The sequence below is a fragment of the Nicotiana tabacum genome, chromosome 24 (assembly GCF_000715075.1).
Source record: "Nicotiana tabacum cultivar K326 chromosome 24, ASM71507v2, whole genome shotgun sequence".
In the NCBI taxonomy this organism is placed as follows: domain Eukaryota; kingdom Viridiplantae; phylum Streptophyta; class Magnoliopsida; order Solanales; family Solanaceae; genus Nicotiana; species Nicotiana tabacum.
In genome coordinates, this window is record NC_134103.1 from 39,934,684 (window position 1) to 39,957,991 (window position 23,308).

At 40.9% G+C, this 23,308-nt stretch overlaps 1 pseudogene; it reads right to left on the reverse strand.

Moving 5' to 3' along the window:
• LOC107771016 (uncharacterized) overlaps window positions 1–15,213 on the reverse strand; it is a 28,676-nt pseudogene extending 13,463 nt beyond the window's left edge.
• Between the last annotated feature and the right edge of the window lie 8,095 nt (window positions 15,214–23,308).

Here is a 23,308-nt window from a genome sequence, read left to right on the forward strand (position 1 = left end):
TTAAGTTTGGGAATTGTGCCAGAACAATGCTACGAGCTTCCAAAATCCAATGGGATCTTCATAAAGCCGATCATTATGAGTGTTACGATTCATTCAATTAGCAAGTTCAATCAATTCATAGCCTCTCGACCACAACCCATATTCATGCAAGGATTGGTAATTGAGGATCCATACAGAGTTTTATGAAATATCTTAGAGATCCAGGAACATATGCTTTCTTCAGGAAATATGAATACTTTATGGTAGGGACAAGAAATGTTTTGGCATTGAATTGGGTTAGGAAGAACAAGTTGTTCCAGCTCCGGGGAAAGGATTCATCTTCCAATTTTCTCTTCTTTCCAATATTTTTTATTTTAGCTTCCCTCATTCCTTTTATTGAGCATAATGATGCGAATCGGGCTTGTTGTATTTAGTATACATCGTCAAGCAGTTTCGCTTTCCCATACTTATGATGTGTTGAGAAGTTCATTGTTGGAACTGGGTTGGAACTTAAGACCATAAGCTCTAGATTTGGGGGATTCCGCTATAGCCGAACACAAGGGAAAAATCATTTTTTTTTTTACCGAAAATGATCATTTTATCAGGTAATGGATACATTATAAGCATTCCTTTAGTTCTGTATTATGTATAAGCCTTCCAACAAATAGAAAGACTTGTATGCATCAGGTTCATAGGGGAAAATACATTCAAAAGGGAACTATTTTAGCGGCACATATTCCAAATAAAGATCATCGCGTGGAAAACTCCTTTTTTGGGGGGTTGTCCCCACTAGTTTGCGAAAGCAATGAGAGACATGCTCCGTAGACCCCCCCCCCCCCAAGAGACTTTTGTCCCCAGTATTCTCTATGGGCAAAGGCGCTTAGGTGCGCTTAAAGTCTTATTGCCTATATGTTATCTTAAGACGACGTTGCCACCCCGTCTGCTTTAGTCTCAAATAGGGTGTAAATTGAGGTGAATAGACTGGACTGAACCTCCCTACGTCAAGAGATTTTGGCTCTTCACAAGAGAGCACCAGGTCGTAACACTGGAAGACTGCACCGTTATTAGTTATTATTAAAATGATATAATTTCTTTGTAGGCTTCGTCATCAGTGGCACAACCTACAGGCTAAGTAACACCTTAATGGGAGTATTTGTTTCCTCCTCGATAGTGTAATACCAAGACCAGTAAGAGAGAATGGACTTCATCCATTCGGACAAAACCCATGCCCCCCTAACCAGTCGTACTCTGACTAGGCTTCGAAAAACTTCGAGATCACCGAGTTTCTCGGGAATCGAGGGGTCAAGAGCCTAATCAGGTCTCCTCACCATACCTTGTTGATAAGAGGTAAAGTGTTACCAGTGGTTACGCTTAACTAGATCCAAAAGGGGAGAGGATACATACCGTTCGGTGAGTTAAATACGAGGAAATGCCAATTCCAGTGTCTCCTAGGAGGCGTCGTGCGTCGAGTATACACCCGGTACCTAAATTCCAGGAACAAGAGATATGGAACTAACTAAGGATCTTAACATATGACAGGAGACAGGAAAAAAGTCCTTATTCACTCCACATACGAAGAACCGCTTAGAAAACTCCAAAGCACCAACTGATGATACTAACGATTTCTCTAACGAAAATTGAATATTCAGTGGCAAAATTAGCTCGCGATAACGCTCAGCCACCCGCTCATCTGTGAGGATGATATTGTCGTGGAGGATAGAGTAGCATGTAAAAGGAACTCCTGGATATACTTGGGCTGCTACGAACCAAATCACCAAATGGTGAGTTAATGTGAAAGCATGCCAAGCTCCGTAAAAGCCTAACGAGGCTCCAAGTACAAAACGAACTCTATGTCGAGAAAGTCGACGACGAGAATTTTGAATTGTCAGAAAAGAGTAGTAGGCATACTTTCACAATAGTCTTGTCCACAAGCAAATCAATGTTCGACAGTGAAAATTCATCTTCGGGAACATGCTTTATTGAGATTTCAAAAATAGATGCATACGCGAACACGTCCATCCCTGTTGGGCACGAGGACGATGTTCAAAATCCAATCGGAATAATCTACTGCCTTAATGGAATCAATATAATAGTAACAAGACAACTGAAGAGAGGATGACATAGACAAGAATCAACCTCTTCCATGTGAGGTTTTGAGTATCGCAGAATCCGAAAAGCATTTTCTAAGTAAGATGATCTCGGCTTGTCCATATATAAATCGGCTGATCACTCCCTCCTATGTTGTAAGTGTGAGCAATGTCTGGGTGATAATTAGTCAGGTAGAAAATAGTCCCAATAAGTCTCCTTGCAAGTAGATGGGTCATCTAATAGCTCTCTTGCATCTGAGACTAATTTTAGATCTTATTCCGATTTGCATGCAGAAAGACCAGATTTTGACAATAAATCCAATGAATACTTGCACGGGGTTCCAAAACTCTTTGCGACCTCATCACTTTAATCTCCAGAAGAGACTCGAAGTCTCCTAAATCTTTCATATCAAACTGGGTTCTTAATATTCTTTTAAGCTCATTTATCGAAGCTATAAAGCCAACAATCCAAAGTAGATACATAACATCCCAAAACTGGTAGTACAAGTCATAAGCTCTATTGAGTTTACTAGAAAATCTCTAAGTAAAACTGTTCCGGAATAGAAATAAACAATATAAAGTAAAATTTTAGAAGGTGACTCCGAGGCATGCGAACGCGATATCAGGTATACCTTGAAGTCTCTACAGCAATACTCGATCAGCTATCTAATGATCAACAAGCTCCGAGGTACCTAGATCTGCACAAAATGCGCAACAAGCGTAGCATGAGTACACCACAATGGTACCTAGTAAGTATCAAGACTAACCTCGGTGTTGTGTCATGACTCAATTTCCACTAGAAGCCGTGATGGTGCCCAACGTCGCCACTAGGCAAGCCAACGATGAACTACCCATTTAATTGCTCATTTTAATATTTTTAAAGTCTTTGATTTTTATTTAATAAGGAAACAAATAGTAAGTGAGCGTAGTAATATAAAGCATAAACTAAACATGAAAGTAAGATTGTGAATTAAATAATCAAAACTCATGAGTGTCTACTAGAGTTTCCAAAATCCGGTGTCACAAGTGCACGAGCATCTAGTAGAATATACAAAACTCTCTAAGAACTACTGTCTGAAACAGAATAGATAGAAATGATAAGCATAACAAGAGAAGGCTCCGGGTGCTGCGGAAGCACGTCTGGACAAACTCCAGATGTACCTGCCTCAGAACCCACACAACATATGCAGAAGTGTAGCGTGAGTACATAAACAACGTGTATCCAGTAAGTATCTAGTCTAGCCTCGAAGAAATAGAGACGAGGGATCGATATCGACATTTACTGGTGGGCAATATACATATTGTACAAGAATATTAAATAGGCATGAAATACAACATCAATAATGGAATAAGAGGTAATAATTAAATGATCCTTTAACAAAATAACAATTAAAAGTTCTCAAATATCATAGGCTAATCTCAACAAGTAAGGGCCAACATGTATTTATAAATTCTCAAGTCATGAAAGATATATCAAGTATAATCGGACTCCTAGTGACAACACACATGAGTTATGCCGAGGTTGTACGACCCGATCCATAATAATCGTGTATATACACTACCGAGGTCGTACTACTCGATCCATGGATGCATCCCATAATATATATAAATATTGCCGAGGGGTTCGGCCCGATCCACAAGAATAGGAAAACTATTTGAATAAAGAATTATGTATTTACAACTCCAAGGTAAGCCCATAAAAGAATATAAATTGAATAATTAAGCATTCCGCCAAATCTCTAAGTTTAGTTATTAATACAAGCAATTAAACTAGCAAGTAGAGTTCAAATATTGCAAGTAATAGCATAATAAAGGCCAATGTCTACCCATACATAACATGAATTTTAGCTACGCATGGACTCTTGTCACTTCGTGCATACGTAGCATTCACAATTAGTAGCAATTAACAATTTAAACACCTATGGGGTTAATTCCCTCTTACAAGGTTAGGCAAGAGACTTACCTCGTTTCCAAGTCCACTTTTAGGTCCACAAATCACTTTAAAAGCCTCAAGTCGGTGCCGAACAATCCAAAACTAGGCAAAGGTTATACAAACTAATCAATAATTGCTCAAAAGTTCATAATTTAACTATTAGAGTGATAACCCAACCCAATTTGGAAGGTTCCTAAAATTCACCCCGGCCCTACGTGCATGGATTCTGGAAATTATTATAAATAATTGTTACCCACAACATCACGAACTCAAATATACAATTTTTACCCAATTCCATAATCAGTTTCGTGGTCTAATCTCATTTTTATCAAAATGAAGGTTTTTCAACAACTACTAAAATTTCCATATTTTTACATGTTAAAATCTACCCATAATCTATGTATTTAACTTACATTATATAGAAATCACTTATCTTCAATAGCTAGGTGAAAACCCCTCTCCAAGAAGCTCCAAAATCGGCCAAGGGAAATGAAAATGAGAGAAAATGGCATACGCCCCGTTTTAATAAAGCCACTACCCAGATTTTTCCTTCTTCGCGATCGCGACAATAGCCTCACGATCGCTAAGGCAAAGCGGCCAAGGGCTGAAAAATTTCACATCGTGAATGCGATACAAACCTCGCGAACGCGAAGAACAAATTTACCCATCCCAATTTTCCTTCATCGCGAACGCGAGGCCTTCTTCGCGATCATGAAGAAGGAAACCAGAACAACAGATAACAGATTTTTGAACTCAACTCTGGGTGGTTCGAAACTCACCTGAGCCACCCGGGACCCCGTCCAACTGCATCAGTAAGTCTATAAATAATATACGGACCTGCTTGAACCCTCGAAATATGTAAAACAACATCGAAACTAAGAACCGCACCCCAAAATCAAATTGATCAACTTATGAACTTCAAACTTCTTCAACTAACTCTGAATGCGTCGAATCATACTTAGACAACTCGGATTGACGCCAAATTTTGTGTACAAGTCATAAAATACAACAAGGAAATATTCCTAGGATCGGAATCCGAAACGGACATCGGTAATACCAAAGTCCGCTCCAAACCAAATTTAATGAACTAGAAAACCTTCAATGAACCAACTTTCATCATTAAGCGCTGAAATCCTCCCGGATCACCCGTAACCCAATTCGAACATACGCCCAAGTACAAAATTATCATACGAACCTATTGGAACCATAAAGTCCCGGTTTTGAGGTTGTTTACTAAAACTGTTGACTCAAGTCAAACTTGGCCCTCCTAGGACACTATTAAGGAACTAAGTGTTCCGATTTCAACCCGAACCCTTCCAAACCCAAACCAACCACCCCCACAAGTCATAAAACAATAAAAGCACATACGAGGAGTCTCAATTAGGGGAATGGGGACCTATAAAGAAAAATGACCGGTTGGGTCATTACATTATCCACCTCTTAAACAAACGCTCGACCTCGAACGAGTCTAGTATCATACCTGGAGTGCGGAATAAGTGTGGATATCTATTCCGTATGTCCTCCTCGGCCTCCCAAGTCGCTTCCTTGACTGGTTGACCCCTCTACTGGACCTTTACTGCAGAATTCTTCTTGGACCTCTACTGGCGAACCTGTCTGTCAACACTAGCAAGTGGCTCCTTCTCATAACCCAAGCTCTCATATAGCTGAACCGTGCTGTAATATAACACTTACGACCTATTGGCATGGTACTTCCTGAGCATAGATACATGGAAGACCGGATGAACTCTCGATAGACTGGGAGGCAAAACAAGCTCATAAGCAACCTCCCCAACTCGCCTCAACACCTTAATTTGGCCAATTAACCTCGGACTCAGCTTGCCCTTCTTCCTGAACCTCATGATACCCTTTATCGGCGAGACTTTCAAGAGAACCTTCTCGCTTACCATAAATGATAAATCATGCGCCTTCTGATCCTCGTAACTCTTCTGTCTGAACTGTGCTGTGCGAAGTCGCTCCTAAATTAAATTTACCTTCTCCAAGGCATCTTTCACTAAATGAGTACCATATAACCTAGCCTCACCGGGATCAAACCATCAGATGGGAGAACGACATCGCCGACCATATAAAGCATCAAATAGAGCCATCTCGATGTTGGACTGATAACTGTTGTTATAAGAAAAATCGGCCAAAGGAAAGAATTGATCCCACTGCCCTCCGAAGTCAATCACACACGCTCTTAGCATATTCTCCAAAATCTGAACTGTCCACCCCGACTGCCCGTCGGTCTGCGGATGAAAGGTTGTGCTGAGCTCTCCCTGGGTGCCCTACTTGCTCTGTACTGCTCTCTAGAAATGATAAGCGAACTGAGGGACTCTATCTGAAATGCGGCCGCACAATTCCATGCGTGGTCTTTACTTTTCTTCAGCTTGACGGAAGTGGAAATCTGCGGTTGCATAATTCTGATCTGCATCCGCACTGCTTTCTTTCTGCGGTCCGCACAATTCTGAGTGCGGCCGCACCTTGCTCATCTGCAGTCCACACAAATAAGAGTGCGGTCGCGTGGCTCTTCTTCTGCGGCCACACAATAATTGTGCGGTCCGCACTTTGTGATGTAGGTTCTTTGAACTTTTGCTCTGACCCAGCTTCTGCGGCCGCACAATTTATGTATGGACCGCACTTTGCACATTTCTCTGATGGGTATTTCTTCACAACCTACGGCCATAGATGATATTCTGTGGTCCTCACTTCTGAGATTTTGTGCCTGTTTTTGTCCTTGAGTTCAGATTACTCCTTCTTGAGTTGGATTTCATCTTGGGAACTCATCTTCTAATATTTCTACAATTAAACACATTTCATCAGCTTTAGGGAACATAATTAACCGCTTTTGGACTACAATTATTGTGCGGCCGAAGAAGAAGAGCCACACGGCCGCACTCACATTTGTGCGGACCGCATAAGAGCAAGGTGCGACCGCACTCAGAATTGTGCTGACCGCAGAAAGAAAGCAATGCGGTGGTAGATCAGAATTATACAACCGCAAATTTCCACTTCCGTCAAGCTGAAGGAAAGTGCGGACCACGCATGGAATTGTGCGGTCACAGAACCTTCGAAAGGGCATTTTTGTTCAAAAATTCCCGCTTTGTATAAATAGAAGAGTTTCACTTTTTTAGGTTAACTTTTGACATCATCTGCTACAGTAGACGGTTTCTTTTACTCTTTTAGTAGTTTTTGCTATTTTGAATTATTTGAACATAGATTTTGTCATCTTAATTATCAATATGGGTTTAATTATCATTTCTTCTCCTATTTCTTTTAGTTTTAGCATGAGTAGCTAAATGTTTACTAGGGTTGTGACTCAACCCTAGTATGTAAACGTAATGGGTGTTTGATTTATTGCTTGTTTATGGTTGGGTGTTTATTATCTAGCCTTGTTTTTGTTTTTATTTGAAGAATTAATGGTTTCAAACATTAATTCATGCTTATTTGACTTGGTATCTACTTGAGAAAGAGAGACTTAGTCCAAGAAAACTTGGCTAGCAAGAAATTAGGTCAATTGAGAGATTGATAAGCCCAATTAAAGGGTTGAACCTAGACATAGTAAACCCGACTTGAGCTTCTTATCAACTATTTTTTTCAATACCCATTTGGACTTGAGAAAGCCAAATTGGGAAAAATCACTCTCTGACCGAGAGGTATTGAGTGGGTACTTGAGTGTTGATAGCTATAATACACCCCGACCAATAAAATAAGCTTTAAAGCTTACAACCCATTAGGAAAACACCTAGGTAAAGCTCATAGCCCTAGGCCTTTTATAACATTTGAAAAATAAAAAAATCAATTTCCTAGGGTCAATTTTTTGAATCGCAATCGTAGTTTAATTTAGATTTTCAAACAAAACCAAATATTGCGGAAGTGCAAATTTAGATATATAAACTCAGACGCTAAGATATATACTACTAACACCCATTCATATAGCTCCCTGCGGAATTTGACCCCGACTCTTGTTGGTTATTACTATTGCATCGATCATTTTCATAACCTCAAAGAGAGGAGTGAAATTGGACAAGATCAATTTTTGGCGCCGTTGCGGGAGAGCTAAAAAACAGTGTTAGCTATATAGTTAGGTGTGTTTTTGGGATATCTTCTTTTCCTTCCTTGTTACTAACGTGTGAGTGTTATAGGTGCAATCATGGAAAACAACGATCTCGGAAACATAGACTTGGGGGATGTGGATATTGAGAATTCTCAAATGGATGAGGTCCCTCTTGAACCTCAGGCCAATAGACGAGGCCGACCACCTCAAGACAATGTACCCGCTCCACCCCCACCTCCACCACGAGCGGCTCCACACTAGCTGTTACCGAATGAAGGATATGTAAGTGCTATAGGCCCTCTCCATATTAGGGTGGGAAACTTCCAAATAACTAACATGATGCTCACTTTGCTCGAGCAACAAGGGTTCTTCACCGGTGCACCGGGTCAAAATGCATATAAACATTTGAAGGGGTTCGTAGATATGTGTTGGGGGAACAAACAAACAAACGTCTCCAAGGATGCTTTGAGGCTAAGGCTTTTTCCCTTTTCTCTACGGGGAAAAGCTTTAGATTAGTTGGAACGTTTGCCAAATCATTCCATTCATACTTGGGCTGAACTAGCGGAGATATTTTATTTCAAAGTACTTCTCTCCCGGGCACATGGATATTCTTCGGGATGAAATTCTAGCATTCAAGCAAGAGCCCAATAAACCACTGCACGAGATATGGAAAAGGTATAGAACAATGGTGAAAGAGTGCCCCAACAATGATATGACGGAGAACATGATTTAACAAACTTTCTATCGGGGAATCAATACCACCAACCAATGTGTAGTGAACCAACTTGCCGGTGGGAGCTTCATGACGACGCCCTATGCGGAGGCGTATGATATTTTTGATGAGATGGCAGATACTTCATCGGCATGGCAATCTAGAGCCAATGTTTCACAAGGTGATCCAAATGTGATTCTTCTTCATAAAGAGTTACATAACCATGGGCAAGCTATAGCCGAGTTGACAACCACCATGAACCAATTGGGAAAGGCTCAACTTCAACAAGTGCAAAACCCGAGGCAAGTCAATGCTTTGGAGGGAGTCAATATGATAGTAAACAAGAAAAGAATAAGAGGTCCACAAGGGCAACAAAGAGTGGACAATTTTTTATGCAAGATGATAGTGGATTTGATCAAGGTGATTATTACAATGATCAAGAAGAAGAGGTCCAATATGTGAACAACTTTCAAGGGCAAAGAAACAACTTCCAATGCCCTAGTCAACAACAATGGAGACCATCAAATAATCAAGGCAATTGGAATTCTAACAACCAAGGTAATTGGAATAGTGGAAACAATCAAGGCAATTGGAATAACAATAATCAAGGCAATTGGAGTGGAAGCAATAACCAATGGAATTAGCAAAACAATAATAACCAAGGCAATTGGGGAGACAACAATCAAGGCGGGTGGAACAACAACCAAGAAAATCGGAGGTCGGGTTTTCAAAGGCCCCCGATGAATCAACAACTGAGCAACCCACATCCTTATCCTTTTCATGGTCCTAGTACCTCCAACAATGAAATGAGTCATATTGAGAACATGTTCAAGCATATGATGGAGAAGAATGCCGATTCCGATGCCCAACTTGCTTCACACGATGGGTAGGAACAATACGGGGCATGCCATGGCCATTACTACAAGAAGTGAAAGAGGTGGGAATGCACCTACCTCAAGTCAAAGGCAACTTGTGGATGATGAGCAACTGGTAGAGGAAGAGGAGATCCCAAACAATGTTGTGCACGCAAATGAGGAAGTGCGGATTGATATTGATGACACGATTGAAGAGACTCAAGATGATGTGAACCCGTCTAGGGATCATGTGATTGACATACCGGAATCGGTAGTGCAAAAAGCTAAGGCACCATTGCCTAAGCCACCTCCTCCATATCCTCAAAGGCTTGCCAAGAAAAATGGCGAGAATCAATTCAAAACATTTATTGATATGATGAAGACTCTCTCGATAATGTTCCATTACTTGAAGCCTTGGAGCAAATGCCCGGATATGCAAAGTTTATGAAGGACTTGGTGACAAAGAAGCGGTCGATGAATTTTGAAACTATCAAAGTCACTCACCAAGTGAGTACAATTGTGCATTCGATGGCTCCTAAGTTGGAAGATCCCGATGCTTTCACAATACTTTGTACTATTGGAAGTGCGGAGCTTGCAAAAGCTCTTTGTGATCTTGGGGCGAGTATCAATTTGATGCCTTATTCAGTTTTCAAGACATTGGGAATTGGGCAACCAAGACCCATATCTATGAGATTACAAATGGCTGATCGTATAATGAAGAGACCGTTGGGGGGTGATTGCGAATGTATTGGTTCGAGTTGACAAGTTCATTTTCCTGACGGATTTTGTTATTCTTGATTGTGAAGTGGACTATGAGGTCCCGATTATTCTTGGTAGACCTTTCCTTGCTACGGGGAAGGCTCTTGTTGATGTGAAAGCCGGTGAACTCACCTTCCGGGTGGGTGATGAAAAGGTAGTGTTCCACATGTGCAAATCTATAAGGCAACTGAATAGCAATGAAGTGTGTTCGTTCGTGGACTTGGTAACAGATGTGATTATTGATGATGCAAGTGCTGCGATTAATGTGGGTGACATGATGGAGGCCGTCTTGCTAAATTTTGATGATGACGAGATGGATGGCTTCATGGAATATGCTAATTCTTTGCAAGGAATGGGGTCGTACAACTATGCACCCCAGAAACTTTCCTTGGATCTTGAGAATAGGAAAACTCCTCCTACAAAGCCTTCAATTGAAGAGCCTCCTATCTTGGAGTTGAAGCCATTGCCTCCACATCTCAGTTATGAATTCCTTGGCCCTTGTTCTACTTTACCAGTTATTCTTTCCTTTTGTTTGACTAACGTGCAAGTTGACTCTACATTGGCAGTGCTCCAAAAGAGGAAGAAAGCTATTGGGTGGACTTTGACGGATATTCGGGGAATAAGCCCTGCATTTTGCATGCACAAGATTAACATGGAGGACGATGCCAAACCGTCCATTGAATATCAAAGGAGACTAAATGAAGCCATGTAAGACATGGTCAAAAAGGAGATTATCAAATGGTTAGATGCTGGGGTGGTCTACCCTATTTCCGACAATTCATGGACTTCTATGGTGCAATGTGTCCCGAAGAAGAGGGGGCATAACTGTGGTCACCAATGATAAGAATGAGTTGATTCCCACAAGAACGATGACCGGGTGGAGAGTGTGTATGGACTATCGGAATCTAAACAAAGTCACAAGGAAAGACCATTTTCCGCTCCCCTTTCTTTACCAAATGCTTGATAGGTTGGCCGGTCGTTCTTACTATTATTTTCTAGATAAATATTCAGGCTACAACCAAATCCTTATTGCCCCGGAAGATCAAGAGAAGACAACTTTCAGTTGTCCATATAACACTTTCTCTTTCAAGCGGATGCCATTTGGCTTAAGCAATGCACCGGCCACTTTTTAACGGTGTATGATGGCGATCTTTACGAATATGGTAGATGACTACCTTGAAGTCTTCATGGATTACTTTTAGGTAGTCGCGGATTCCTTTGATGATTGCTTGGCAATTTTGGACAATGTATTGGCAAGGTGTGAAGAAACGAACTTGGCGTTGAATTGGAAGAAATGCCATTTCATGGTCGAGGATGGTGTTGTCCTTGGCCACAAAATTTCAAAGAAGGTCATTGAGGTCGACATGGCAAAAATAGAGGTGATTTCTAAACTTCCACCTCCAACATCCGTGAAATGCATGAGAAGTTTCTTGGGTCACACGGGGTTCTACTGGCACTTCATAAAAGATTTTTCCAAAGTGGTGAACCTCTTGTGCAAACTTTTGGCCAAAGATGCTAAATTTCACTTCAATGACAATTGCATGAGAGCTTTTCAATTGCTCAAGTTCAAGTTGACAACAACTCCCATCATCACCGCTCCTAATTGGAGTATTCATTTTGAGCTCATGTGCGATGCTAGTGATGTAGTGGTTGGAGCAGTTTTGGGGCAATGTATCAACAAGATTTTTCATCCTGTCTACTATGCTAGTAAGACCATGAATGATTCCCAAGTCAATTACACTATTACCAAAAAACAACTCCTTGCCATTGTGTTTGCTATTAAGAAGTTCCGCCCATACTTGATGGGTGCAAAGGTTATTGTTCATACAGATCAGGCGACACTTTGCTATCTTATGAGCAGGAAAGATTTAAATCCTCGGTTGATGAGATGGGTGCTATTGTTCCAAGAGTTTGATATTGACATCCAAGATTTAAAAGGGAGTAAAAATCAAGTGGCGGACCACTTGTCTCGTTAGGAGGAGGAGGGGAGGCCGCATGTTAGGCTTGAAATCAATGACTCCTTCCTCGATGAGCAAATCTTGGCTATTTCAATGAAGGAGGTTCCATGGTTCGCCGATCTAGCAAACTTCCTTGCGTGTGCAATCATCCCGGATGAGTCCTCTTCAAATCAAAGGAAGAAGCTCAAATAGGATTGTCAAGACTATTATTGGGACGAGCCTTACCTCTTCCAGATTTGCACGGATGGGGTAATTAGAAGATGTGTACCAGATGAAAAGCAAAATGTTATTCTTGAGGCTTGTCATTCTTCGCCTTATGGTGGTCACCATGGCGGAGTGAGAACGGCGGCTAAAGTTCTAAGTTGTGGTTTCTATTGGCCCACTCTTTACAAAGATGCAAGTGATATGGTGAAAAGATGTGAAGAATGCCAACGGGCTGGTGGAATCTCGAAGAAGAATGAAATGCCTCTCACTACCATATTAGAGTGATATCTTTGATGTGTGAGGTATTGACTTCATGGGTCCTTTTGTGAGTTCTTGTGGAAACACCTACATCTTAGTCGCGGTTGATTATGTGTCTAATTGGTTTGAGTTCGTTGCTCTACCCAATAATAAAGCGAGAAGTGTGGTGGTATTTTTGAAGAAGAATATTTTCACAAGCTTTGGCACGCCGCGGGCTATCATAAGCGATGGGGGGTCGCATTTTTGTAACAAGGCCTTTGACACCTTGCTTAACAAGTATGGTGTCACTCATAAAGCTATGACTCCCTATCACCCTCAACCTAGCGGTCAAGTGGAAGTCTCCAACCGAGAGATAAAGAGTATCTTGTCCAAAACAATGAATGCTAACCAGATAGATTGGTCGAAGAAGCTTGATGATGCATTATGGGCTTATACGACTAATTTTAAAACTCCTATCAGGATATCTCCATACCGGTTGGTATTTGGCAAAGCGTGTCATCTTCCGGTGGAACTTGAGCACAAAGCCATGTGGGCTTTAAAGAAGTTGAATATTGATTGGGATGCAGCCGCTAACTTGCGGGTTGCACATTTGAATGAATTGGATGAGTTCAGGTACCATGCATATACAGGTTCGTCCTTGTACAAAGAGAGAATGAAGTACCTTAATGACAAATACATCCAAAACAAGGAGTTTAAGGTGGGTGATCTTGTTTTGTTGTTCAACTCACGATTGAAGATGTTTCCTGGAAAGCTGAAATCCAAATGGAGTGGTCCCTTTGAAATTGTGGGTGTGACACCTTTTGGTGCATTAGACTTGAAGAACAAAAATGATGAGGTATTCCGAGTCAATGGTCACCGGGTGAAGCATTATTTGGGACAAGCTGATGATGAACACGTGGTGGCAGTTATTCATTTGAAGTGATGGTAATCTGCATCATGCCGCGATGTTAAATCAGGCGCTTCTTGGGAGGCAACCCATGTTTTCTTTTCCTTTTTGTTTTCTTCTGTTGTAGATCGGTGTTATTCTTTGCTAACTGGATTTAAAGTGTGTTGCAGGAATGAGTGTGCTTTACAGGAACTGGGCCCAGAAAAATTGGCTAAGTGTGAAGAAAGTGTGGGCCGCACAATTTTGAATGCTACAACAGAAGGCAACTATGGCCGCACAATTCCTGTACGGACCGCACAAATTGAGATAGGGAATTACAAACTCTCTGAAGTTTGGTATTTCAGAAGATTGGCCATTTTGTGGCCGCACATCGAATTATGCGGTCCGCAACCAAAATCTGCGATTGTACCACAAATTGTACGGACCATAGATCAACAAGGCTATTGAGCCTTCAGGTAACAGAGTGCGGACCGTAGAAGGAATTCTGCGGCCGCACTCCTCCTTTGATTCCCCAAGTTTGCATCTAAGTATAAATAGTAGCCTTAGGCTAGTGTACAAGTTTTTCCCTTTCTAAGCACTCTAAATTCTAAAACTTGGAAATCATCTATTGAATCATCTGCCACACTCCATAAACATATGTGATCACTTAGTTGCACTCCTTCATATCTGGTATGTTTAATTTCTCATAGAATTTTTCACTTCTTAGTTAAATTTATAATTTGTTAGATAGGTTTAGGCCATTTGTCAATAGATTTCAATTTTACTACATTTGGGGGTTAATCTGTGTTGGGTTAATTGCTAATTGCTTTATGGGGATTGGGTAACTTGATTTGCATGCATAATTGTTAATACCATGTTGAAACTATGCAAAAAATTGAAAACCCTAGAGGTCTGATCTAGTTGATTTTGAAATCTGCGGCCGCACTAGCAATTGTGCGGTCCGCAGAGTTAAGATCTAGGTCCTTGGTCAAGTAAGATTGTGCGGCCGCACTTGAAATTGTGTGGATAGCAGAAATTCCACCGCGGCCACAGAAAAGTGTGTGCGGTCGCTGATCAGGCCAATCTCTGTCATCAGAGAGTTGGCACTTTTGGGAATTCTAATGTGTGGCCGAAATGAGAAAAGTGCGGACCGCACTTCAATTCCGCGGCCGCAATCCAAATTTTGCGGACCGCAGTTCCATCTCTGATGCTACACTTCCAAATTATGCGGTCCGCACCCTGCACTCATGTTCTGCAATGTGATATATTGTATGTGTTCAACTGAATTACAACTAACCTCTGCTGTTGCTTGTTACAGAAAATGGTCAGATCGCGAGGTCATGGTGACACTTCAAAGGGGAGGGGTGAGCCTTCTAGAGGCAGAGGCAAAAGCAATTTACCCCTTGCCCTCCAAAGGGTAATCAACAAGAAAGCTACAATAGGACGAGGATGACAACTTGAGCCCTCCGAATCTAGCTCATATGCCCCATCTCGGGAAGCATCGGAGGGCGACTCATTGCAAGACCAGCTTGATATTCAATCACAGCCATAACAGCCACAGGGCAGGTACAACCTTAGAGACAAACCTTCCTCCTCACATAGCACTTTCGAGGGTTCGGAGAGTGCAAGTCAGGATTTAGAGCCCTCTGCTACACCTATCCCTGAGGTACCAGAAGCTGCTGTTGATGATATTCCGGATGATGGTCGAGGGGAGTGTCACTACAGTTATCGGCCTTGAGAGGTCGAAGAATAAAAAGGTCTGGGAGGAACGTTTTATGAGCCTAGCTGCCTTCACCAGCTTTCGTGAGTGGTGGCCAGTGAGATCACTCACTCTAGAGTGATAATTCCAACTCAAAGTTCTTGACAAGTACAATCCAAAAGTGTTGAGGTAGTTCCGAGAGAGAAAATGGTGGATGTGGTTCACCCAGTCAGTTGTGGACGCCAAAGAGTATTTGGTCTGAGAGTTCTATGCCAATGTGGTATGTATCAAGAAAGGGACCAAAGTTACAAAAGTGAGAAATCTGAAGGTGCGGTTCGACCAGATCACACTGAACTCCTACTTGGGGTTTGAGGATGTGGTGCCAGTGCAGTACTTGGAGAAGCTGGTTATGAGTGATGCAGCTCGCTCTTGGCTAGCTAAGCTCCTTGCAGCCCAACGGCCACCGCCACCATGGATCACTACAAGAGTTCCTATTCAGCAGAACACCCTAAATTTCGAGGTGAAGGGATGGCAGACCTTCGTATACAGCAGACTAAACCCATGCAAGAATGAGACAAACTTACCTATTCCACTGGCAGTTCTAGTCGCCTCTATTATGGCCGGGTACCTGATCAATGTGGGTGCCGTGATGTCGACCAACATGTCAATGGTCGCCAGGCAGGCTAATACTTCCTACCCGTACCCCAACACCATCACTGAGTACCTTACGGAGGCACAGGTAGAGCCCAGACACTATGGCACGCAGGTTCGGGCAAAGAAGCCCTTCTCTTAGTATTCTGTGATGGATGCACACAACCCAAAGAGAAAAGGTCAGCCGACTACCACCGTAGGCCAGTCTGATGAGCCATCTGTGGTAGGTACAGAGAAAGTTGATATGCCATCTGCTTCAGCAGAACTTTCTACCAGTGCAGCTACCATGCTTCCACCTTCAGCCTCAGTACCTCCCACCTCGGCTTTGAAGCCGGTACCGATGCCATCTGCTCCACTCTATGCACAGCGAGTCTCCCAGACACTGGCGAGCCTCAACAACTAGATGCAGACAGTTACTGCAAAGCTGACTGACATATCCAGTCATGTTGCAGCACAGTCATCCTCTTCGGCACCCCAAATTCCTTCCACAGCCGAAGAAACATTGAAGAAGATCCTGGACAACCAGAACACTATCATGGCTACTCTGGTATAGCATGGGTCCGTGATTGAAGAATTGGGCAAAGAAGTAAAGAAGATGCAGAAGTCACAGGCTTCGTAGAAATCGATGGATAAGCTCCGGCGACAGGTCACCAAGCTAGCAGCAGCTGGAGACATTCCACTCGACATGTTGATAGACCCGTACCACCCAGGCCCAGATCCTATAGAGCCCACCACAGCAGTTGGCCAATTTGAGGAGCCAGACCAGTTGTTGACACTGCTGAGGCAATCCGTTAGATATTTACCAACCCAGCTACTCGCAGACTTGAGGATGATGAGATCCAATTGGAGACTGAGGTTGGTGCCACTTCTGGGGACACAGTGATGGCCACAGAGCCATAGGGAGTTTTCTTCAGTCTCACCCTTCTTATACTCTTATGTTGTTAAGCATTGGGGACAATGCTTATTTTTATTCAGGGGGTGGAGTTTCTTTGACATTTTGATGATTTTGATTCTGTATTTTGATAACTATGACACATTTGGCCCGTAATTAACTTATTTCTATTTTCTTCTTCTTTATCATTATGTATATATTCTCTCTATTCCCTCATTGTGTATATTTATTTAGCTTTCAATAGTTTTTGTTTTATAGCTTCTTTATCTTTTTGTTTGTCTTCCTTTTGACTTAGTAACTTCTTTTGGATTTGCTTTTTGAATTAGTAGCTTCTTTTTGCTTTAATAGCTTATTTTTATGATTTAGTGGATAATAAACCTTTGGTTTCTTAATTCCACGGTTCTTTCCAAAGGTGTTTTGTGTGAATCGGGTAACCTTTACCAATAATGGATAGCGTAAAAACCTTCTTAAAGATTGAGTCCATTTTTGGTGTTTAGGTAAGAATAGTAGTAATAATGAATAAAAAGACCTAATTGAGTCATGCTCGAAGAGTCAAACATGCTTCACTTGGTACCAACACACTTAACTACATGCTTATGGTTAAATACAATGTTTTCTGAAAGAAATAGCTATAGTTAGTGACCTTTTGACTCTTGTGTTGACTTAGGCAATCATCGAGTTGTTTAGTCGAACCATAGTGATTTTCAATCTTGAATATGGTTGTTGTGGGCCCTCGACTCTATCCTCAGTAACAATCCAGTTGCATGAGAGGTGAGATGTTGTTGTTGCAAGTCCAACTACCCATGTGAATGGTCTAGAAATTGCCCTGAATGTGTTTATAGGCGAAATTTTAAGTTTTGCTTGGCTTGAGAAGTGATTATAGGCTCTCCTTGACCCGTTTAACATTTTTCATTGCCCACCAATGTTGTTATCCCTAGTCAACCCATTTGATCTTGAAACCTTTCTCATTTTATAACCATGTTACAAGCCTTTACCCGTTTTGTCGTGACCCTCTCTTGGCACCCGAGCTTTCCTTAACACTCTCGTGAAATAATTGGCTAAAAACGTAAGTTTGGGGGAGAGAAGAGGAGTTTAAATTTTAAAAAGGGTATCAAGGCACAAAAGAGAAAATAAATGAAGAGAAGGAAAGGTAAGAAAAACAAATAGCAAGAAAAAAAAGAAAAATGCAAAAAGAAAGTGAATAAGTTGAAAAGTTGAAGGGATTCAACGAAAAATAATGATGCAAAGCATGGAGAAAGAAAAGAAGAAAAAATAAAATAAAAAATGAATATCATGACCAAGGAAGAGTGATGTTAAGTCTCTCTAGTTCCCCTAAGGAAAAGAAAATTCCTCAAAGAGTTGACAAAACATAAGCCGATAAAAGAAAATGGAGTGCTTAAGGAAAGATGAACCCATTCTATCATAGCATATCCACCCTTGGTCCAAAAGCCTTCATTGCATTCCGAAAAAAGCCCTACGTGATTTCAAGCTGAGTGAGCTTACATTAGTGGTTATTTATACGAGGGGCAAGCCTATGGTACTTACAACCGTACTTGCGATATTCTTTTGAGAGAGATGAGCGAACCTTTCACAAATCTGTGGATTGAGTTCCAAACTCTTAAGTGAGATAGGCAGACAGAGAGTAGAAGAGGAGGAGTTTTGGATCCACAATTACCTAGATGAAAGTGCGAGCTTCCTTGATGAATAAATTCAACTCTTGATGCTCAAGTGTCATATTAGAACTATTTGTGCTTAAAAGTTTAAGTTGTTGCCTTGTTAATAATTCATAAGTGATGTGGGTAATTGTTGGTCCCAATTGATGTGTGATTGATTCACCTTTGATTAGCTGGAATGGCTCATAACTTGGGGAGTTGGATACTACTTTATTTGCTTAAGGACAAGCAAAATCTTAAGTTTGGGGGAGTTGATAGGTGGGGATTTTTACTACTTATTAGCGCCTTTTAGCTTTCGTTTTAGTCTAAAAGCGGTTAATTGTGTTCCCAAAAGTTGATGAAATATGATTAATTGCAGGAATATTGGAAGACGAGCTCCCAAGATGAAATCCAACTCAAGAAGGAGTAATCTGAACTCAAGGACAAAAACATGCACAAAAGCTCAGAAGTGCGGACCGCAGAATATCATCTGCGACCGTAGGTTGTGAAGAAATCCCCATCAGAGAAATGTGCAAAGTGCAGTCCGCACATAAATTGTGTGGCCGCAGAAGCTGGGTTAGAGCAAAAGTTTAGAGAACCAGCATCTCAGAGCCACAAGACCACACTCACATTTGTGTGGATCGTAGAAGAACAAGGTGCAGCTGCACTCAGAATTGTGCGGACCACAGAAAGAAAGCAGTGCGGCCGTAGATAAGAATTATGCGACCACTGATTTCCACTTCCGTCAAGCTGAAGGAAAGTGCGGACAACGCATGGAATTGTGCAGTCACAGAACCTACGAAAGGGCATTTTTGTCTGAAAATTCCAGCTTTGTATAAATAGAAGAGTTTCACTTTTTAAGGTTAACTTTTGACATTAGCTGCTATAGTAGACGGTTTCTTTTACTCTTTTTAGTAGTTTTTGCTATTTTGAATTATTTGAACATAGATTTTGTCATCTTATTTATCAAATCTTAAATATCAATATGGGTTTAATTATCATCTCTTCTCATATTTCTTCTAGTTTAAGCATGAGTAGCTAAATTTTTACTAGGGTTGTGACTCAACCCTAGTGTGTAAACTTAATGGGTGCTTGATTTATTGATTGTTTATGGTTGAGTGTTTATTATCTAGCCTTGTTCTTGTTTTTATTTGAAGAATTAATGGTTGCAAACATTAATTCATGCCTATTTGACTTGGTCTCTACTTGAGAAAGAGAGACTTAGTCCAGGAAAACTTGGCTAGCAAGAAATTGGGTCAATCAAGAGATTGATAAGCCCAATTAAAGGGTTGAACCTAAAGATAGTAAAATCCGACTTGAGCTTCTTATCAACTATTTTGTTCAATACCCATTTGGACTTGAGAAAGCCAAATTAGCAAAATCACTCTCTGGCCGAGAGGTATTGAGTGGGTACTTGAGTGCTGATAGCTATAATACACCTCGACCAATAAAACAATCTTTAAAGCTTATAACCCATTAGGCAAACACCTAGGTGAAGGTCATAGCCCTAGGCCTTTTATATCATTTGAAAAATAACAAAAACAATTTCCTAGTTTCATTCTTTGAATCGCAATCGTAGTTTAATTTAGATTTTCAAACAAAACCAAATATTGCGGAAGTGCAAATTTAGATATACAAACTCACGCGCTAAGATATATACTCCTAACACCCATTCATATAGCTCCTTGCGAAATTCGACCCCGACTCTTGTTGGGTATTACTATTGCATAGACCGTTTTCATAACCTCAAAGAGAGGAGTGAAATTGGATGAGATCAATAAGCCCCCTTATCTCGCCACGTGCGCATCACCATGAAGATTTCCCCTTATTTGCAACACCCGTATAAGACCCCTTATCTTGTGGTATGCACATCAATAACACCACCCTTATGCCATCACATGCACATCTTGCCACACTTATACTCCCTACAATAGCAATTAACCCGCACAATACGTACACATGTGCCACAACATCATCACAACAACAACACCAAAGTTACAACAAGATATAACTCATGGCTCAATACCAATTTGTACAAGAATCATAACAATATCATAAGGGTGTGGGAGTGAACAACAATAAAACATATTTCATATAACAAACTACTCCAAATAATTTCATATTAATAGCCTAAGATCTAATCCGGTCACAAATAATATATACGCATGTGCACACACTCATCACCTCATGTACATGTTGCTTCACCTAGCACAAATATAGAAAATTAGAACAAATCCTAAAGTAACAATTCCCCCACACAAAGTTAGTCAAGCTACTTACCTCAAACAAACTAAGTAAATACTCTAAGAAGCCCTTCCCGTATGAATCAACACCGCGTGAAGCCATTCGAGGTGTTGGTGCGAGTTGTTGAGGTTGCATACAATCTTGATTTTCCTCCTAGTATATTGGGAGTCCATCTGGTATTCTACGTATCTATGCTCTGGATGTACCATGCCGACATGTCCCATGTGTTGGATTACAACACATTTCAACTAGATGAGAACCTCGGTAATGAGGGGGAGCTAGTTGCCATTGTTGACAAGCAGGTTCACAAGTTGAGGTCTAAGGCAATTGCAGCAATGAAGGTCAGTGGATGGGTCAACCATTTAAGGAGGCGACTTGGGAGGCCGAGGAGGATATGAAAAGCAGATATCCACACTTATTCGGCACTTCAGGTATGGTTATTAACCCGTTTGGTGACGAACGTTTGTTTAAGAGGTGGTGCATGTAACTACTAGACCGGTTGTTTTTCTTTCTAGATCCCTGTTCTCCTATTTAAGACTTCTCGTATATGCTTTTCCTATTATATGACTTGCGGGGACGGTTGGTTTGGCTTTTGAAGGGTTCGGGTCGAATTCGGAACACTTAGTTCTATATTAGTGGCCTAAGGTGGCCAGGTTTGATTTGAGTCAACACTTTGAGTAAACGACCTCGGAATAGAGATTTGAAGGTTCAAATAGGTTCGTATGATGATTTGGAATTGGTCGTATGTTCAGATCAACTTGTGGGTGGACCGGGAGCGTTTCGACACTTATTGTTGGAAGTTAGCATCTTCAATATTTTAGACTTTTCAAAGTTTGATTTGAGGTAGACTTTGGTGTTATCAATGTCCATTTGAGATTCCAAGTCTTGTAATAAGTTCGTATAGCGATGGTGATTTGTGTATAAATTCTAGAGTCATTCAAAGTTGTTTAAGTACGATTCTTCGCATTTAGAGTTAGTTGGAAGAAGTTTGATGTTTAGAAGTAGATTAATTTGATGTTGAGGTGCAATCCTTGGTTTAGATGTTATTTTATATGTTCTGAGACTCCGATAAGATTCGTAGTATGTTTATGGACTTTTTGGTACATTCGGACATGTCACGACCAAAAATCCAACCTTAGGCGTCGTGATGGAACCTAGCCTCTAAGACTAAGTAAACCGATTTCACACAACAATTAAGCCAGTTTAACAATAATATTTTAAAACAAACTTTAATATAAAAAATGAAATAATGGTGAAACAAGCCTATGCGGTAATAACCACAACAACCTCCCAAGACTAGGTAATACAGAGTCACGAAATCTAGCTGGATATATAGAAAGATCTAAAAATTTGAAATACAATACTATTTGGATAACAAGATGATAGTGCAATAAAAAAGGAAAGGACTCCAAGGGACTGCGACGACCAAGCAACTCTACCTTAGAATCCTCGCGATCAAGAAGCTAAATCCGCCTGAGTCTGATATCTCCAATACATAGATCTCCACAAAAATATGCAGAAGTGTAGTATGAGTACACCACAGTCGGTACCCACTAAGTATCAAGACTAACCTCGGTGGAGTAGTGACGAGGTACAAGTCAAGATACCTACTAGTCAAAATAACATGTGTAGTATAGAAGTATAAAGCTAATAAGGAAAGAAGGAATCAGTAAATGGAAACAGGAATCAACATGTGATATAAACAGTAAAGTAATAAAATACCGTTAAATTACTAGTGAAACCAAATTAAAAAAACAAATAACAACCAATTAATCGAGTCGTTCTAACACAAGTCTCACGACGAAACTACTCCGAGATACCTCATCTCATAATCACAAATCTCGAGTCTGAAACCACAAATGATATGTTCACGGCACCTTGTGCCTACATTATTAATCACAACCACATGGACAACTCAAGTGCAATACCTCAATACACCCGACATGATCATAGGCTCAATACCAAAATCCGCCTGGCATGATCAGAGGCTCACTATCACAATGGAAGCAGATAATACAAGAATACATATGCATGATCAATGAATGTCAAGTTTCATGTTCCTGAACTTGTATAAATGGCATGCTACGGTGTATGCTTGTGCGAGTATACTATCATAGTTCAAGTCAACAAGTAATATCAAAGACATCGAGTAGCTCATTGAAAGCAATGCAACAAGTCACATAAGGTTCATGACATACACAAGGAAAAATCATATCATCACACGAATATCATACACATAATACCCCCAAGCCATCACATATCATCCTTGACATAGCCACCCTTACCTCTCAGTATTGATAACATCATAATATCCACCATTATCGCTCCACCCAGAAATTAACACAATAGTCACAATTATCACTTTGATAGCCACATGTATCACCCTGCCCTCACAATAACATTATCCACCCGTATCACTCTGCATAATAGCCACCCTTATCGCTTTGCCCGGACAATAACACAATAGCCACCCGTATCACTCCGCACAATCAACAACAATGAGATGC